A 7,273-nucleotide genomic window follows, 5' to 3' on the forward strand; every position below is an offset into this window, starting at 1 on the left:
GGAGGGGCCAACCACGTGGTCGTCCCTTGTAGACCTATCACCGGCGCGTGATAAGGGGTCAGCTCATCCTCCTCAGACTCCCTCGCAAGCGCATCACAATGTATGTGATCGTCCGTCACCTTCTTCCTGGCTTTGTAGGCCATGAGCAACATCTTATTGTGCCCCATGACACGAGGATTCATGGAGAGACGCCTCACTTTAGGGTCAAAGTACTGCATCTCGACCTCGAGGTGCTCCTTCTCCTTAGCCTTGGAGCATATCCTCATGTTCTTCGGCGCTAGGAAGTGTGCGGCGTCGGCGTACTCATGGAAGTTAAGATGCACCTTATCCCTAAAGAGCTTGACCGCTTTCACATCGTAGGCACACAGGGAGCTCCGGGGTGTGCTACTCCTGCAGGAGTTGTTGGGTTTCCCCGAAGAGGAAGGGTGATGTAGCACAACAGCAGAAAGTATTTCCTTCAGTTAAGAACCAAGGTTTATCTAACAGTAGGTGGCAACACATGTACAACGTTAGCAGCACCTACACACAAACAAAATAATTGCTTGCACCAAACAAAGCAAGGGGGTCGGCATCCCCTTGTTCTTGCTAGCCAAAAGGTTAAAAGTAAATAATAGTAAAGATAGCAAAGGATAATAGTAACTAGGTAGTGATAGTAAATTGATAGAAATTGTAAGAACTTATAAATATATGGAGAATGGACCCTGGGACCATAGGTTCACTAGAGGCATCTCTCTCAAAAGAAAAATAGCGAAGGGTAAACAAATTATTGTTGGGCAATTGACAGAATTGAGCATAGTTAGATCATCCAAGGCATAATCTGAAGGAAATATGCCCTAGAGGCAATAATAAAGTTGTTATTTATATTTCCTTATATCATGATAAATGTTTATTATTCATGCTAGCATTGTATTAACTGGAAACTTAGTACATGTGTGAATACATAGACAAAACATAGTGTCCCTAGTAAGCCTCTACTTGACTAGCTCATTAATCAAAGATGGTTAAGTTTCCTGACCATAGACATGTGTTGTCATTTGATGAACGGGATCACATCATTAGGAGAGTGGTGTGATGGACAATACCCATCCGTTAGCTTAGCATTATGATCGTTCAGTTTTATTGCTATTGCTTTCTTCATGACTTATACATGTTCCTCTGACTATGAGATTATGCAACTCCCGAATACCGGGGGAACACCTTGTGTGCTATCAAATGTCACAACGTAACTGGGTGATTATAAAGATGCTCTACAGGTGTCTCCAAAGGTGTTTGTTGAGTTGGCATAGATCGAGATTAGGATTTGTCACTCCGTGTATCGAAGAGGTATCTCTGGGCCCTCTCGGTAATGCTCATCAATATAAGCCCTGCAAGCAATGTGACTAATGAGTTAGTTGCGGGATGATGCATTACAGAACGAGTAAAGAGACTTGCCGGTAAAGAGATTGAACTAGGTATGAGAATACCTGCGATCGAATCTCGGGAAAGTAACATACCGATGACAAAGGGAACAACGTATGTTGTTATGCAGTTTGACCGATAAAGATCTTTGTAGAATATGTAGGAGCCAATATTGTTGGGGAACGCAGTAATTTAAAAAAAATCTACACACACGCAAGATCATGGTGATGCATAGCAACGAGAGGGGAGAGTATCATCCACGTACCCTCGTAGACCGTAAGCACAAGCGTTATGAGAATGCAGTTGATGTAGTCGTACGTCTTCACGATCCGACCAATCCAAGTACCGAACGCACGGCACCTTCGAGTTCAGCACACGTTCAGATCGATGACGTCCCACGAACTCCGATCTAGCAGAGCTTTGTGGGAGAGTTCCGTCAGCACGACGGTGTGATGACGGTGATGATGTTGCTACCGACGCAGGGCTTCGCCTAAGCACTGCTACGATATGATCGAGGTGGATTATGGTGGAGGGGGGCACCGCACACGGCTTGGAACAATCAACTTGTGTGTCTTGGGATGCCCCCTTCCCCCATATATAAAGGAGCAAGGGGGGAGGCCGGCCGGCCTCTCTAGGCGCGCCAAGGGGGGAGGAATCCTCCTCCTAGTAGGAGTAGGATTCCTCCTGTCCTAGTCCTACTAGGAGGGGGAAGGAAGGAGAAGGGGAGGAGAAGGAAAGAGGGGGCGCAGCCCCTCCCCTAGTCCAATTCGTACTAGGCCCATGGGGGGCACGCGGTCAGCCCTCGTGGCTTCTCCTCTTTTTCCCTTAAAACCCACTAAGGCCCATATGTACTTCCGTATTCCCGTGACTCTCCCGGATCTCCAAAAAATACCCGGATCACTCGAAACCTTTCCGATGTCCGAATATAGCCTTCCAATATATCGATCTTTACGGTTTGATCATTTCGAGACTCCTCATCATGTCCGTGATCTCATCCGGGACTCCGAACAACCTTCGGTACATCAAATCACATAAACTCATAATACCAATCGTCATTGAACGTTAAGTGTGCGGACCCTACAGCTTCGAGAACTATGTAGACATGACCGAGACATGTCTCCAGTCAATAACCAATAGCGGAACCTGGATTCTCATATTGGCTCTTACATATTCTATGAAGATCTTTATCGGTCAAACCGCATAACAACATACGTTGTTCCCTTTGTCGTCGGTATGTTACTTGCCCGAGATTCGATCGTCGGTATCTCAATACCTAGTTCAATCTCGTTACCGGCAAGTCTCTTTACTCGTTCCGTAATACATCATCCCGCAACTAACTCATTAGTTGCATTGCTTGCAAGGCTTATAGTGATGTGCATTACCTAGAGGGCCCAGAGATACCTCTCCGACAATCGGAGTGACAAATCCTAATATTGATCTATGCCAACTCAACAAGTACCATGGGAGACACTTGTAGAGCACCTTCATAATCACCCAGTTACGTTGTGATGTTTGGCAGCACACAAAGTGTTCCTCCGGTATTCGGGAGTTGCATAATCTCATAGTCATAGGAACATGTATAAGTCATGAAGAAAGCAATAGCAACAAACTAAACGATCATCGTGCTAAGCTAACGAATGGGTCAAGTCAATCACATCATTCTCTAATGATGTGATCCTGTTAATAAAATGACAACTCATGTCTATGGTTAGGAAACATAACCATCATCGATTCAACGAGCTAGTCAAGTAGAGGCAAACTAGTGACACTCTGTTTGTCTATGTATTCACACATATACTAAGTTTACGGTTAATATAATTCTAGCATGAATAATAAACATTTATCATGATATAAGGAAATATAAATAACAATTTTATTATTGCCTCTAGGGCATATTTCCTTCAGTCTCCCACTTGCACTAGAGTCAATAATCTAGTTCACATCATCATGTGATTTAACACCAATAGTTCACATCTTTATGTGATTAGTTCACATCTCCATGTGACTAACACCCAAAGGGTTTAGTAGAGTCAATAATCTAGTTCACATCGCTATGTGATTAACACCCAAAGAGTGATCATGTTTTGCTTGTGAGAGAAATTTAGTCAATGGGTCTGCCACATTCAGAGCCGTATGTATTTTGCATTTTCTATGTCTACAATGCTTTGCACAGAGCCACTCTAGCTAATTGCTCCCACTTTCAATATGTATCTAGATCGATACTTTGAGTCATCCAGATCGGTGTCAAAGCTTGCATCGACGTAACTCTTTACGACGAACTCTTTGTCACCTCCATAACCGAGAAACATTTCCTTATTCCACTAAGGATATTTTTGACCGATGTCCAGTGATCTACTTCTGGATCACTATTGTACCCTCTTGCCAAACTTATGGTGAGGTACACAATAGGTTTGGTACATAGCATAGCATACTTTGTAGAACCTATGACTGAGGCATAGGGAATGACTTTTCATTCTCTTTCTATTTTCTGCCATGGTCGGGTTTTGAGTCTTTACTCAACTACACACCTTGCAACACAGGCAAGAACTCCTTCTTTGGTTGTTCCATTTTGAACTACTTCAAAATCTTGTGAAGGTATGTACTCATTGAAAATATACCAAGCGTCTTGATCTATCTCTATAGATCTTGATGCTCAATATGTAAGTAGCTTCACCGAGGTCTTTCTTTGAAAAACTCTTTTCAAACATTCCTTTATGCTTTCCAAAAAATTCTACATTATTTCCGATCAACAATATGTCATTCACATATACTTATCAGAAATGTTGTAGTGTTCCCACTCACTTTCTTGTAAATACAGACTTCACCGCAAGTCTGTATAAAACCATATGCTTTGATCACTTTATCAAAGCATATATTCCAACTCCGAGATGCTTGCACTAGTCCATAGATGGATCACTGGAGCTTGCACACTTTTTTAGTACCTTTAGGATTGAAAAAACTTTCTTGTTGTGTCATATACAATTCTTCTTTAAGAAATCCATTAAGGAATGCAGTTTTGACATCCATTTGCCAGATTTGATAAAATGCGGTAACTGCTAACATGATTCGGACAGACTTTTAAGCATCGATACGAGTGAGAAACTCTCATTGTAGTCAACACCTTGAACTTCTCGAAAACATTTTTTGCGACAATTCGAGCTTTGTAGATAGTAACACTACTATCAACGTCCGTCTTCCTCTTGAAGTTCCATTTATTCTCAATGACTCACCGATCATCGGGCAAGTCAATCAAAGTCCATACTTTGTTTTCATACATGGATCCCATCTCAGATTTCATGGCCTCAACCCATTTTGGCAGAATCTGGGCTCATCATCGCTTCCTCATAGTTCGTAGGTTCGTCATGGTCTAGTAACATGACTTCCAAAATAGGATTACCGTACCACTCTGGTGTGGACCGTACTCTGATTAACCTACGAGGTTCGGTAGTAACTTGATCTGAAGTTTCATGATCATCATCATTAGCTTCCTCACTAATTGGTGTAGAGATCACTAGAACTGATTTCTATGATGAACTACTTTCCAATTCCGGAGAAGGTACAATTACCTCATCAAGTTCTACGTTCCTCCCACTCACTTCTTTCGAGAGAAACTTCTTCTCTAGAAAGGATCCACTCTTAGCAACAAAGATCTTTCCTTTTGGATCTGTGATAGAAGGTGTACCCAACAGTTTCTTTTGGGTATCCTATGAAGACGCATTTCTCCGATTTGGGTTCGAGCTTATTAGGCTGAAACTTTTTCACATAAGTTTCACAACCCCAAACTTTAAGAAACGACAGCTTAGGTTTCTAGCCAAACCATAGTTCATATGGTGTCATCTCAACGGATTAGACAGCGCCCTATTTAACGTCAATGTAGTTGTCTCTAATGCATAACCCCAAAACGATAGCGGTAAATCAGTAAGAGACATCGTAGATCGCACCATATCTAGTAAAGTACGATTACGACGTTTGGACACACCATTATGCTGTGGTGTTCCGGGTGGCATGAGTTGCAAAACTATTCCGCATTGTTTTAAATGAAGACCAAACTTGTAACTCAAATATTCTCCTCCACGATCAGATCGTAGAAACTTTATTTTCTTGTTACGATGATTTTCCACTTCACTCTGAAATTCTTTGAACTTTTCAAATGTTTTGGACTTATGTTTCATCAAGTACATACCCATATCTGCTCAAATCATCTGTGAAGGTGAGAAAATAGTGATACCCGCCGCGGGCCTCAATATTCATCGGACCACGTACATCAGTATGTATGATTTCCAACAAATCTGTTGCTCGCTCCATAGTTCCGGAGAACGGCGTTTTAGTCATCTTGCCCATGAGGCATGGTTCGCAAGTACCAAGTGATTCATAATCAAGTGATTCCAAAAGTCCATCATAATGGAGTTTTATTCATGCACTTTACACCAATATGACATAAACGACGGTGCCAAAAATAAGTTGCACTATCATTATCAACTCTACATATTTTAGCTTCAATGTTGTGAATATGTGTATCACTACTTTCGAGATTCAACAAAAATAGACCACTCTTCAAGGGTGCATGACCATAAAAGATATTACTCATATAAATAGAACAACCATTATTCTCAGATTTAAATGAATAACCGTCTCGCATCAAACAAGATCCAGATATAATTCTCATGCTCAACGCTGGCACCAAATAACAATTATTTAGGTCTAAAACTAATCCCGAAGGTAGATGTAGAGGTAGCGTGCCAACCGCGATCACATCGACTTTGGAACCATTTCCCACGCGCATCGTCACCTCGTCCTTAGCCAATCTTTGCTTAATCCGTAGCCCCTGTTTCGAGTTGCAAATATTATCAACAAACCAGTATCAAATACCCAGGTGCTACTGCGAGCATGTATATCACATATACCTTTGTTCAACTTGCCATCCTTCTTATCCGCCAAATACTTGGGGCAGTTCTGCTTCCAGTGACCAGTCTCTTTGTAGTAGAAGCACTCCGTCTCAGGCTTAGGTACAGACTTGGGTTTCTTCACTTGAGCAGCAACTAGCTTGTCGTTCTTCTTGAAGTTCCCCTTCTTCCCTTTACCCTTTTTCTTAAAAACGGGTGGTCTTGTTGACCATCAACACTTGATGCTCCTTCTTGATTTCTACCTCCTCAGCCTTTAGCATTGCGAAGAGCTCGGGAATCGTATTATTCATCCCCTGCATATTATAGTTCATCACAAAGCTCTTGTAGCTTGGTGGCAGTGATTGAAGAACTCTGTCAATGACACTATGATCGGGAAGATTAACTCCCAATTGAGTCAAGTGGTTGTGGTACCCAGACATTCTGAGTATATGTTCACTAACAGAACTATTCTCCTCCATCTTATAGTTGTAGAACTTATTGGAGACTTTATATCTCTCAATCCAGGCATTTGCTTGAAATATTAACTTCAACTCCTGGAACATCTCATATGGTCTATGACGTTCAAACATCGTTGAAGTCCCGGTTCTAAGCCGCAAAGCATGGCACACTGAACTATCAAGTAGTCATCAGCTTTGCTCTGCCAGATGTACATAACATCTGGCGTTGCTCCTGCAGCGGGTTTGGCACCTAGAGGTGCTTCCAGGACGTAATTCTTCTGTGCAGCAATGAGGATAATCCTCAAGTTACGGACCCAGTCCGTGTAATTGCTACCATCATCTTTCAGCTTTGCTTTCTCAAGGAACATATTAAAAATAAACGGGGAGCTATAACGTGAGCTATTGATCTAAAACATAATTTGCAAATACTATCAGGACTAAGTTCATGATAAATTAAAGTTCAATTAATCATATTACTTAAGAACTCCCACTTAGATAGACATCCCTCTAGTCATATAAATGATCACATGATCA

Source organism: Triticum dicoccoides, chromosome 2A (genome assembly GCF_002162155.2).
Source record: "Triticum dicoccoides isolate Atlit2015 ecotype Zavitan chromosome 2A, WEW_v2.0, whole genome shotgun sequence".
NCBI classification, from domain to species: Eukaryota; Viridiplantae; Streptophyta; class Magnoliopsida; order Poales; family Poaceae; genus Triticum; species Triticum dicoccoides.